The following is an 11,394-nucleotide window of genomic DNA, read 5'->3' as shown; positions in this document are numbered from 1 at the left end:
CACAGGAATGAAGGGGAGTTCTGGTGTGGGCTGTTTGGGGGTGAAGTTTGGGCTAACTGGTTCACCTTTTATTGACTGTTCATCCCCCACTAGTGATAACTCTCTATCATATGCTTCCCACCTGGCTCGAGCTGCTTTTACTTCCTTCTGCGCTCTTAAGCGTTCCAGCTCTGAATTTTGCGCCGCCATTTGTACCTTGTGCTCCTTCTCTAGAGCCTTTATCCTTTCTCTTTGTCTTTGTTCCTCTAATACAACCTCATATTCTGCCTCTTTTGCTGATAGTTCTGCTGCTGCTTCGGCTCGCTTTGCGGTCAGCTGTGAAGCTGAGGATCATTGGCTGTGGTTTGATACCGCGGTCGAGCCATATATGGACATGGCATAGTCATGCTGTAAAAGTCGACATAAACGAGTTCTTTCACACTCTGCATCAAAATCTCTATCAACTCTACTTATTCTCTCCAGAATTATTCTAAAAACTTCATGAGTTACTTGTTCACATGCATCAATCTTTCTCCTTATGTCAGATGATGGTGCCGTTTGGATTCTTATTTCTGAAAAGAACATCAATATATTGTCTCTCCTTTGTTCTATTATGTCTGCAAGTTCTGACATCTCTTCGTCTGTGATATCTGTCTTTAGCTTTTCTCTTGTTTCTCGTACTTGCATTTTCCATTGTTCATTGTTGTTAGTCTCCTTTCTTTTTGGCTTAATTCTTCCTTTCGGTATGTTATCATCCTTTCAGTTTGTACTTTAACTCTTTCAGAACATCTTGGAAAGTCGGACATGGTTTAAGTTTTATCTTGAAGCTCACTTCACATTTGTTCTTTGCATGTGATTGGATCTTTAATGTCTTGTTGTGAACTTGCAATGTGTTCATTTGTGACCGTTTGACTTAGTGATGCAGCTTGTACGTCTTCCATTTGAGCCCCTTTTGATCCATTTTGTCTTCTGACCAACTGCTGGACGTCGCGGGTATTACCTTAAACCACGTAGTGCAGCGGGAGGCGGCGGTCAAGCTCTTACTGTAGCATTCAGTCCATATTGAGAAGGCCAGAACTGATGGTCAAATGATGATTTATTGAAGCCGTCCGTGTCATCAACCAACGTAAGAGCTAAGCAAGAGCAGATACCAATAATTACGATCACATCCCTCATCATGCATAGCACCTTACGTTAGTATATTTCTTTCCCTTAGCATAACTAATAAAGTCTTTTCTCACAAACATTACAGGTTGCTCAAATATACTTTAGTCATAGTTACAAACCTTGTTCCCTTATCAACTGATGCTAGATTTGTTGCTTTTAACTCTTTTGGTTGTCCTTTTCTCTGCATTGCCACTGAGCCTTTCCTGCTTTACTTCACGCCTTCTGTCTTACATCAAGCTCAGTACCGTTACCGTACTTCCGCTCACAAAGGGGTTATCAAAATATGAGTGCATTAATGTATGAGTGCATTGCATTAATGTAAATCTTACTTTTTTGGTCTTTACAATGAATGTGTTACACTGCACAGTTCATTCTGTCAAACACTCCAAAATGTCTGTGGGTAAAATTTTGTACCATCTGAGCTATGCATCCCCCCTGAATTATTATTCAGAGTACAATAATAGACAAGTTTATAACTCAGTTTCATTTTAAAATTATAGATTTATTGGGGCATGCATATATAACGACAAGCAGAAATTCATACCTGCTAGATTTGCATCTGCAGTATTTTAGGCAATGTGGCTGATAAAGTGCTGAAATCATCCCTCATAGGACAGAGTGGACTGCCAGACAAACAGAAAACAAAGAATGCACAAAGGTGCACAACTAGTGGTCTGCACGCAACATTGATTCCATTGGTGAAAAATAGACAATGACAGCTTGATGACGATGTCTCATGCTCCTCACTAGCCTCATGATGTGTTTCTGAGGCAATGCGTTCCACTGTTCCACAAGAGCTAAACGCAGTTCTGCCGGGCCACGTGGGGGTGGGGTACGATCATTCAGTCTCTGCTTCAACTGGTCCCAGACGTGCTCTATGGGGTTCAGGTCAGGTGACATTGATTGCCATACCATATGAGGCACTCCAACTGCCTGAATTCTGCCACGATGTGGTGGAGCATTATCATCCATTAATAGAAAGTTGGGCAGAATTGGGGGATGTTGATGGGTTCTATGATGTCTCTGAGGTAAGAATGTGCAGGGACTGAGCCATGTACAATAACCAAATCGGTTTTGCGCTGACTGGTGATGCCTGCCCAGATTGTTGCTCCTCGTCGCTTGACCTCAGTGTATCGCTCACCTCGCATTCTCCAGCAGCGCTGACACGACACTAATCAGTGAACAGGACGGTGGACCACTGCTGCATTGTTCAGACCACATGGCCTTGTGTCCACTGCAAATGTTCACTGCAGCGTCTTGGTGTCAGTGGAGTCTCCTGCAACGGTCGTCTGGCATTCAAGCCAAAGCGGTGGAGTGGGTTGCGAATGGTTTGTCTGGAAAGCCTAGTAACCCCGCATCTCATAAACGGGCCTGCAGCTGTGTGGCAGTTGCATAATGATGTCTGAGTATGTAGGTCCTTAGGTAATGGTCATCATTCCAGTCTGTCACTTGTGGGGCTCCACTGCTGGGTCTGTCATGATCTCTGCCAGTAGTTCTGTGTCTTGATGCAAGTCTGCTGATGACACTTTGAGACACATAAAGTTCACGAGCAACATCTGACTGCCTGGTGATGCCTCTCATCCATTAAGTGACGTTGTGGTTTTATGGCTGTTTGAATGAATTACTGACAATACCAGCTTTTTATGACCACAGAATGTTGAATTTGATGCCACGTTGAGAAAGGTTGTCTCTTGGTATTGGCACCAATATAAGGCACACCTGTACACAATGAGACCATTACGTGAAAAACACAAAATGTGTTTGTCTATCAACCCAACATAATTGCCTCCCTATCCCAAAAATGTCCAAAAGTGAAACAAACATCGTATAAATGACATCCACTAAGTCTCTCACAATATCCCTATCTTATTGTGAGTAGTGTATATATCAACTCTGGGAACAGATCCTTCTCCTGTTTCATCTTGGTCTTATAAAGTTGAATGTTTACATCGTTCCATGCGTAATTTTAGTCTCTTGAGCATGAAAAATTAATTATATTGTCTTCACATATGCTGTTGTGAATTGTAATTGTGAACATCACTTCAAGGTGACTTTTAGTTTGCTTCAGAAAAAAAAACTGCAGAAGAAACTCCCCTGAATAAACAATAAATTCCCCTCCTCCTCTTTAACAGAGCCACATTCAAACACAATAACCAGTCAGTGTGTAACAGTGGAAGGACAATTTATTGCAGTTTCAAATAAAACACATACAAATATTTTATGCCAGATAAAGTTATGTGTTTTATAACAATGAAAAAAATGCTAAATAATTGTCAGATCTATTATATTTTAATATTTAAATCAAACATGTAATATGGGTCAAATATAATTCGCACATACATATAATAAGTATAACAATTTATGCTACAGTATTAATTAGGCAAAAGCAATTTAATTCAAATAATTTAATAAAAAGTCAACATGGAACTATGTACAGTTTTAATAAGATCAATTGAACATACAGCAAAAAATATAAATAAAAGTATAAAAAAGGGCATTTCAACACAATGAAATAAAAATAAAATAATGAAAACACTTTAGACAATGCACACAACACATTGCTATTCTTTGTCCACTGCTGGAGAGTTGACGCATCCCTGATGGAACCACTTGTTGCAACTATTGCAGGCAATCTGAACATTAAAAAATAAAAAAAACATGTTCCTTTTTCATTATGTGTTTTAAGCAACAACATATCTGGAAATACCATTCATGTTAAATTTAATATAATTACCCATTGTAGGTCATCTGTTTCCACAAACCCACATTGACAGCAAAGCTTATTCAGGATGTCTAAACACAGACAAATTCACATCAACATCTAGACATATTTCTATTGCTTCAATGTCCTCAGCAAAATATTTCAACATGAAGCTAATTACAATCCAGAACAGTTTCAGCTCTCACCTTGTTTACGGCTCTTCTTCTTGTGCCAGTGGTGGGACGCACCGAGTATGCACTCAGCAAACTGATGCAAAAGAAAACAGGACCGTAGACAGAAGAGGTGAACATCCTGCAACACACAGCCAGAAACAAAATCAGACCTGATCAGAAACATCACAGCAGAAAGAGTTTGGGGCAGGACATGACAGGGCATTACCTGTTCGTTTTAGTCAGCAGGCCAAATGCCACCCCATGTTGTTCTGGTGAGTGGCTCTCAGTCCCAATCTGCCTCTCCTCCTCCTCCTCCTGGTCCGCGGGAATGACAGTCTGCCTGGTTTTCTTAGAAAGGATGGCAGAAAACGATTTAACCGAAAACGAATCACCTCCGGGCCATCCTATACAAATCACAAACATATATACACATGAGGTCTGGAAAAGGACTTACCGGTGGAGAACACCAGAGAGCTCGCTTCTTCTGTGTATGTCGCTGAAGCTGACTGCTGCTCCCAAGTCACCTGTAGAAAGAAATGAGAGAACATTACACTCCAATTTATTGGAGTTGGAGGACCAGGGCAATACTCACCGATTTTCACTTCACCCTGCCCGGTAACCATGATGTTGTTGCTGTGGATCACCTCCATTCGGTGGAAATAAGGTAGGGAGTGCACCACGGATGAGAGGAGAAAGGGGGGAGAAGTGGAACGTGCACTGTAAACCCGAACAGTACTACTAACTTTTATCCATTACGTTAAGGATAATGACACAAAGTTAGCAATACATTGGAAAAATAGTTAATAATAAGAGTTGTGAAAACTCGGGATGGTCGAGACACCGGCAAGCTGGCATTAACATTTACATATTTTTGGCCTTGTAGGCTAAAGTGGATGCAGAGTCTGTGAATGTGGTAAGTATCCTTTTTTCGTTTACTTTAGATATTTTTAACAGCTTCACACGTAACCCTGCATTGAATTGGTTCTTCGTGCCCTAGCAGTGTACTTACGTGAAGATGACCCACAGTTTTTTAAGACATGGAATGTAAGTACTCGGTGCACTCACCAAACAGGATCAGTTTTTGTGATTATCAGGGTTTTTTTTAATCTTAGCTTCATTAACAAATTACCATAACCACATATATTCAACTTTTTTTCTCTACTGTTGCAAATTCTCCATGTACTACATGTAATTCTCCAATTCCCCAGTTGCACTCTTACAACAGAAACTTGATATTTGTAATCAGATTTAGTTTATTTTAAGGTTGTTTACAAGTGTCTATTGTTTAACATGTAGTTTAAACATTTGGTAAGTTGTTAGACCTACCTCAGTTGCACTTTACACAATGAAACATTGTGAAGTTAAAGCATTTAAATGTTTACATTTACATTTTTTACAATCTATCTCTGTTGCATATTTCATGCAACAAATACTTGGTTTTGAAATCAGGTATGTATTATTTTTTGTGTTTTGACTTATTCATTTATTGTTTTTATTTCCTATAAATTATAATTTTAACATTTCTTTTTGAAGGAGCTTTATTTATTTTATTTATTTTGATTTGCCGTCTTGCAAAATAATGGCAATGGATGTAAAGTACTCGGTGCACTCACCAAACAGGATCAGTTTTTGTGCTTATCAGGATTTTTTTAATCTTAGCTTCATTAACAAATTACCATAACCACATATATTCAACTTTTTTTCTCTACTGTTGCAAATTCTCCATGTATGTTCTTGTCTAGTTTTTAAATTTGGGCCAATTCAGTGTAAACTGAAAAGGCCTACCTGGTTAAGTATGATACTATATTAAAGTGATAGTTAACCAAAAAATTCTGATGATGTAATTCATTACTAGACATGTTTACAGTTGGACACTCTTTGTGCATTCCAGGTGGAGGATTCAGATGAGCCAGACATCACCTAGTTTCTGCTAAGTAGTTTTGTAAGTGTATGTTGTAGAAAATGTAGTTTTTATATTTGGTATGTTGTCTTCTGCACCAAATCTACCTCAGTTGCACTTCTACAACAAAAACTTTTTGCAATCAGATTGTGTTTTTTTATTCTAAGGTTTTTTACAAGTGTATGTTGTTAAACATGTAGTTTAAACATTTGGTAGGTTGTTACTTTAATATTGTCACTTCCTCTGTTTATCTCAATTTGTTTTATAAGCTAAACATGTAGTTTACAGCAGTTTTACATTTAGTAGGTTGTCTTCTGCACCAGATCTACCCCAGTTGCACTCTTACAACAGAAACTTGATATTTGTAATCAGATTTAGTTTATTTTAAGGTTGTTTACAAGTGTCTATTGTTTAACATGTAGTTTAAACATTTGGTAAGTTGTTAGACCTACCTCAGTTGCACTTTACACAATGAAACATTGTGAAGTTAAAGCATTTAAATGTTTACATTTACATTTTTTACAATCTATCTCTGTTGCATATTTCATGCAACAAATACTTGGTTTTGAAATCAGGTATGTATTATTTTTTGTGTTTTGACTTATTCATTTATTGTTTTTATTTCCTATAAATTATCATTTTAACATTTCTTTTTGAAGGAGCTTTATTTATTTTATTTTATTTTATTTTATTTTATTTATTTTGATTTGCCGTCTTGCAAAATAATGGCAATGGATGTAAAGTACTCGGTGCACTCACCAAACAGGATCAGTTTTAGTGCTTATCAGGGTTTTTTTTAATCTTAGCTTCATTATCAAATTACCATAACAACATATATTCAACTTTTTTTCTCTACTGTTGCAAATTCTCTATGCATGTTCTTGTCTAGTTTTTAAATTTGGGCCAATTCAGTGTAAACTGAAAAGGCCTACCTGGTTAAGTATGATACTATATTAAAGTGATAGTTAACCAAAAAATTCTGATGATGTAATTCATTACTAGACATGTTTACAGTTGGACACTCTTTGTGCATTCCAGGTGGAGGATTCAGATGAGCCAGACATCACCTAGTTCCTGCTAAGTAGTTTTGTAAGCGTATGTTGTAGAAAATGTAGCTTTTATATTTGGTATGTTGTCTTCTGCACCAAATCTACCTCAGTTGCACTTCTACAACAAAAACTTTTTGCAATCAGATTGTATTTTTTTATTCTAAGGTTTTTTACAAGTGTATGTTGTTAAACATGTGGTTTAAACATTTGGTAGGTTGTTACTTTAATATTGTCACTTCCTCTGTTTATCTCAATTTGTTTTATAAGCTAAACATGTAGTTTACAGCAGTTTTACATTTAGTAGGTTGTCTTCTGCACCAGATCTACCCCAGTTGCACTCTTACAACAGAAACTTGATATTTGTAATCAGATTTAGTTTATTTTAAGGTTGTTTACAAGTGTCTATTGTTTAACATGTAGTTTAAACATTTGGTAAGTTGTTAGACCTACCTCAGTTGCACTTTACACAATGAAACATTGTACAGTTTAAAGCATTTAAATGTTTACATTTACATTTTTTACAATCTATCTCTGTTGCATATTTCATGCAACAAATACTTGGTTTTGAAATCAGGTATGTATTATTTTTTGTGTTTTGACTTATTCATTTATTGTTTTTATTTCCTATAAATTATCATTTTAACATTTCTTTTTGAAGGAGCTTTATTTATTTTATTTTATTTATTTTGATTTGCCGTCTTGCAAAAAATTGTAATCACTGTTTTAACACTTTCCAACCTTTATTTTTAGTATTTTGAACTCAAATATGTGTCAGGCTATGAGTTATTCAAAATGAGTTTATTTCTTGAATAAAACTATTTATATAAGTGGTAATTAATTAAAAACAATAAGTATTGAAAACATAACTTTAGTGTATCATATGTACAGTTTTAAGTACACTGAACTTAAAATAAATAAAAAAGGAAAGAAAAATATTTAAGTTTAGTTTCATTGTAATTTTAAAGTATGTTTACTTAAAAAAATCTTAGGTAATCAGTTTCCACAAAAGTTTTGAGTACTCTTAACTTATCGGGTTTTACAGTGTGGTAAAGGAATTCTGCTGTCTGTCCAGAGGTTTGCTTTCGAGGTTGAACCGGATGTGTTTGGCTTTGGGGGCGTTTTCTCCCCAGTTAACCTGCCTCCGAGTGTATTCTACAATACTATTACTATTAACTGCTAAAACTATAGGATTCGATAGGATTACTACTATTAATATTAATTAAAAGGTTGTTTACAAGTGTCTATTGTTTAACATGTAGTTTAAACATTTGGTAAGTTGTTAGACCTACCTCAGTTGCACTTTACACAATGAAACATTGTACAGTTTAAAGCATTTAAATGTTTACATTTACATTTTTTACAATCTATCTCTGTTGCATATTTCATGCAACAAATACTTGGTTTTGAAATCAGGTATGTATTATTTTTCGTGGTTTGACTTATTCATTTATTGTTTTTATTTCCTATAAATTATCATTTTAACATTTCTTTTTGAAGGAGCTTTATTTATTTTATTTTATTTATTTTGATTTGCCGTCTTGCAAAAAATTGTAATCACTGTTTTAACACTTTCCAACCTTTATTTTTAGTATTTTGAACTCAAATATGTGTCAGGCTATGAGTTATTCAAAATGAGTTTATTTCTTGAATAAAACTATTTATATAAGTGGTAATTAATTAAAAACAATAAGTATTGAAAACATAACTTTAGTGTATCATATGTACAGTTTTAAGTACACTGAACTTAAAATAAATAAAAAAGGAAAGAAAAATATTTAAGTTTAGTGTCATTGTAATTTTAAAGTATGTTTACTTAAAAAAATCTTAGGTAATCAGTTTCCACAAAAGTTTTGAGTACTCTTAACTTATCGGGTTTTACAGTGTGGTAAAGGAATTCTGCTGTCTGTCGAGAGGTTTGCTTTCGAGGTTGAACCGGATGTGTTTGGCTTTGGGGGCGTTTTCTCCCCAGTTAACCTGCCTCCGAGTGTATTCTACAATACTATTACTATTAACTGCTAAAACTATAGGATTCGATAGGATTACTACTATTAATATTAATTAAAAGGTTGTTTACAAGTGTCTATTGTTTAACATGTAGTTTAAACATTTGGTAAGTTGTTAGACCTACCTCAGTTGCACTTTACACAATGAGTACACTTAACTTATCGGGAGGTCCTCCTCCTCCTCCTCCTCCTCGGCCCCGCGACCTCCTCCACGTCCCGGAGGTAGCGCTCCACGCGAGACCTCTCCAGGGACGCGGAGCCGCTGCAGTAGAGGCCGGAGAAGGCGGGCTCCGTGACGGCCTTGTTGAGCACCTTGGTGCTCCTTGGTGGAGATGTTGAGCGCCGCCACCTTCTCCACCTGCCGGTGGAAGCTGCGCTCGGTGATCTTGTTCAGCGCCGTGCGGAGGTGGAGCAGCAGCCGCCGCGTTCCACTAACCAGGCCGCGCGTCGCCATCATCCTTCTCGGCCTCCAGGGCTCTTCAGCCCGGTGGAGCCCGAATTCGTCTCGGGGCCGAGCGCTCATGGTGCTGAAAAAGTCCAAGCGTTAATACACAAAAACACTACAATAATTCTCAACAACAAATTCAGAGAATCTAACGGGGTCAATAAAATCAACAATTAAATATAGAAAGTAGCAGTAGAGTTGAAAAAGTCGTGATAATCGCTGAAAATCGCTTTTGGGGTCTTGAAAGCACGCAGCCGCAAGCAGTCAAGTAGTTTGCAAGTAACTAACTGTTTCTAGCACGTCTATTTTAAACAAGAGCTCCTCGGCCAATCAGGACGCTGTGTTTTATTGACAGTTGTCATGGTAACCCGACACGTCTGAACACGTTGGCGGTGTTGTTTTTAATCAAATGATTGTCCATCTAGCATCCTCAGGCCACTTTTTACTCAACTTTTAAATTAGAACTTGTGCTTTTGCGCCCTCTGCTGACACAGTTTTGTCATGACAGCAGTTTAATAAAACCAGGCGCTGAGGTCATATATACACTACGCACAATAAATTAGGGACATTGTTATTTACATGAATGCTTTTCCTATTTGATCTGAATTTTAATGAAAGAATTAAAAGTTCCCTTTGATATTACTAATAATGTATGAGATGAATTATGATGGGTTCTATGATTTCTCTGAGGTAAGAATGTGCAGTGGCTGAGCCATGTACAATAATCAAATTGTCACCTAGTTTTGAACAAACTTTTGGTATTTAAAAATAAAATTATTAATAAACCATGCTGATGTCCCAGCCGTATTATGCACAATTATGAATGTGTTACACTGCACAGTTCATTCTGTCAAACACTCCAAAATGTCTGTGGGTAAAATTTTGTACCATCTGAGATATGCATCCCCCCCTGAATTATTATTCAGAGTACAATAATTGACAAGTTTATAACTCAGTTTCATTATAAAAATACAGAATTATTGGGGTATGCATATAACGACAAGCAGAAATTCATACCTGCTAGATTTGCATCTGCAGTATTTTAGGCAATGTGGCTGATAAAGTGCTGAAATCATCCCTCATAGGACAGAGTGGACTGCCAGACAAACAGAAAACAAAGAATGCACAAAGGTGCACAACTAGTGGCCTGCACGCAACATTGATTCCATTGGTGAAAAATAGACAATGACAGCTTGATGACGATGTCTCATGCTCCTCACTAGCCTCATGATGTGTTTCTGAGGCAATGCGTTCCACTCTTCCACAAGAGCTAAACGCAGTTCTGCCGGGTCACGTGGGGGTGGGGTACGATCATTCAGTCTCTGCTTCAACTGGTCCCAGACGTGCTCTATGGGGTTCAGGTCAGGTGACATTGATGGCCATACCATATGAGGTACTCCAACTGCCTGAATTCTGCCACGATGTGGTGGAGCATTATCATCCATTAATAGAAAGTTGGGCAGAATTGGGGGATGATGGTGGGTTCTATGATGTGTCTGAGGTAAGAATGTGCAGTGACTGAGCCATGTACAATAACCAAATCGGTTTTGCGCTGACTGGTGATGCCTGCCCAGATTGTTGCTCCTCGTCGCTTGACCTCAGTGTATCGCTCACCTCGCATTCTCCAGCAACGCTGACACGACACTAATCAGTGAACAGGACGGTGGACCACTGCTGCATTGTTCAGACCACATGGCCTTGTGTCCACTGCAAATGTTCACTGCAGCGTCTTGGTGTCAGTGGAGTCTCCTGCAACGGTCGTCTGGCATTCAAGCCAAAGCGGTGCAGTGGGTTGCGAATGGTTTGTCTGGAAAGCCTAGTAACCCCGCATCTCATAAACGGGCCTGCAGCTGTGTGGCAGTTGCATGATGATGTCTGAGTATGTAGGTCCTTAGGTAATGGTCATCATTCCAGTCTGTCACTTGTGGGGCTCCACTGCTGGGTCTGTCAGGCACACCTGTACACAATGAGACCATT

At 37.9% G+C, this 11,394-nt stretch overlaps 2 long non-coding RNA genes across 2 annotated transcripts; both read right to left on the bottom strand.

Moving 5' to 3' along the window:
* Window positions 1-3,374: 3,374 nt before the first annotated feature.
* On the bottom strand, window positions 3,375-4,115 carry LOC114791269 (uncharacterized). Its single transcript, XR_003749958.1, has 3 exons — window positions 4,054-4,115; window positions 3,881-3,939; window positions 3,375-3,779 (listed from the first exon to the last, which is right to left on the bottom strand). It is a non-coding gene; the product is annotated as an uncharacterized LOC114791269 (long non-coding RNA).
* Window positions 4,116-4,128: 13 nt separating this feature from the next.
* LOC114791270 (uncharacterized) lies at window positions 4,129-5,381 on the bottom strand. The gene is made up of 3 exons (XR_003749959.1): window positions 4,475-5,381; window positions 4,247-4,368; window positions 4,129-4,159 (listed from the first exon to the last, which is right to left on the bottom strand). It is a non-coding gene; the product is annotated as an uncharacterized LOC114791270 (long non-coding RNA).
* Between the last annotated feature and the right edge of the window lie 6,013 nt (window positions 5,382-11,394).

This window comes from Denticeps clupeoides, chromosome 5, assembly GCF_900700375.1.
Source record: "Denticeps clupeoides chromosome 5, fDenClu1.1, whole genome shotgun sequence".
NCBI classification, from domain to species: Eukaryota; Metazoa; Chordata; class Actinopteri; order Clupeiformes; family Denticipitidae; genus Denticeps; species Denticeps clupeoides.
The sequence above is the reverse complement of the archived record's forward strand: the minus strand, read 5'-3'. Positions and strand labels throughout refer to the sequence as shown.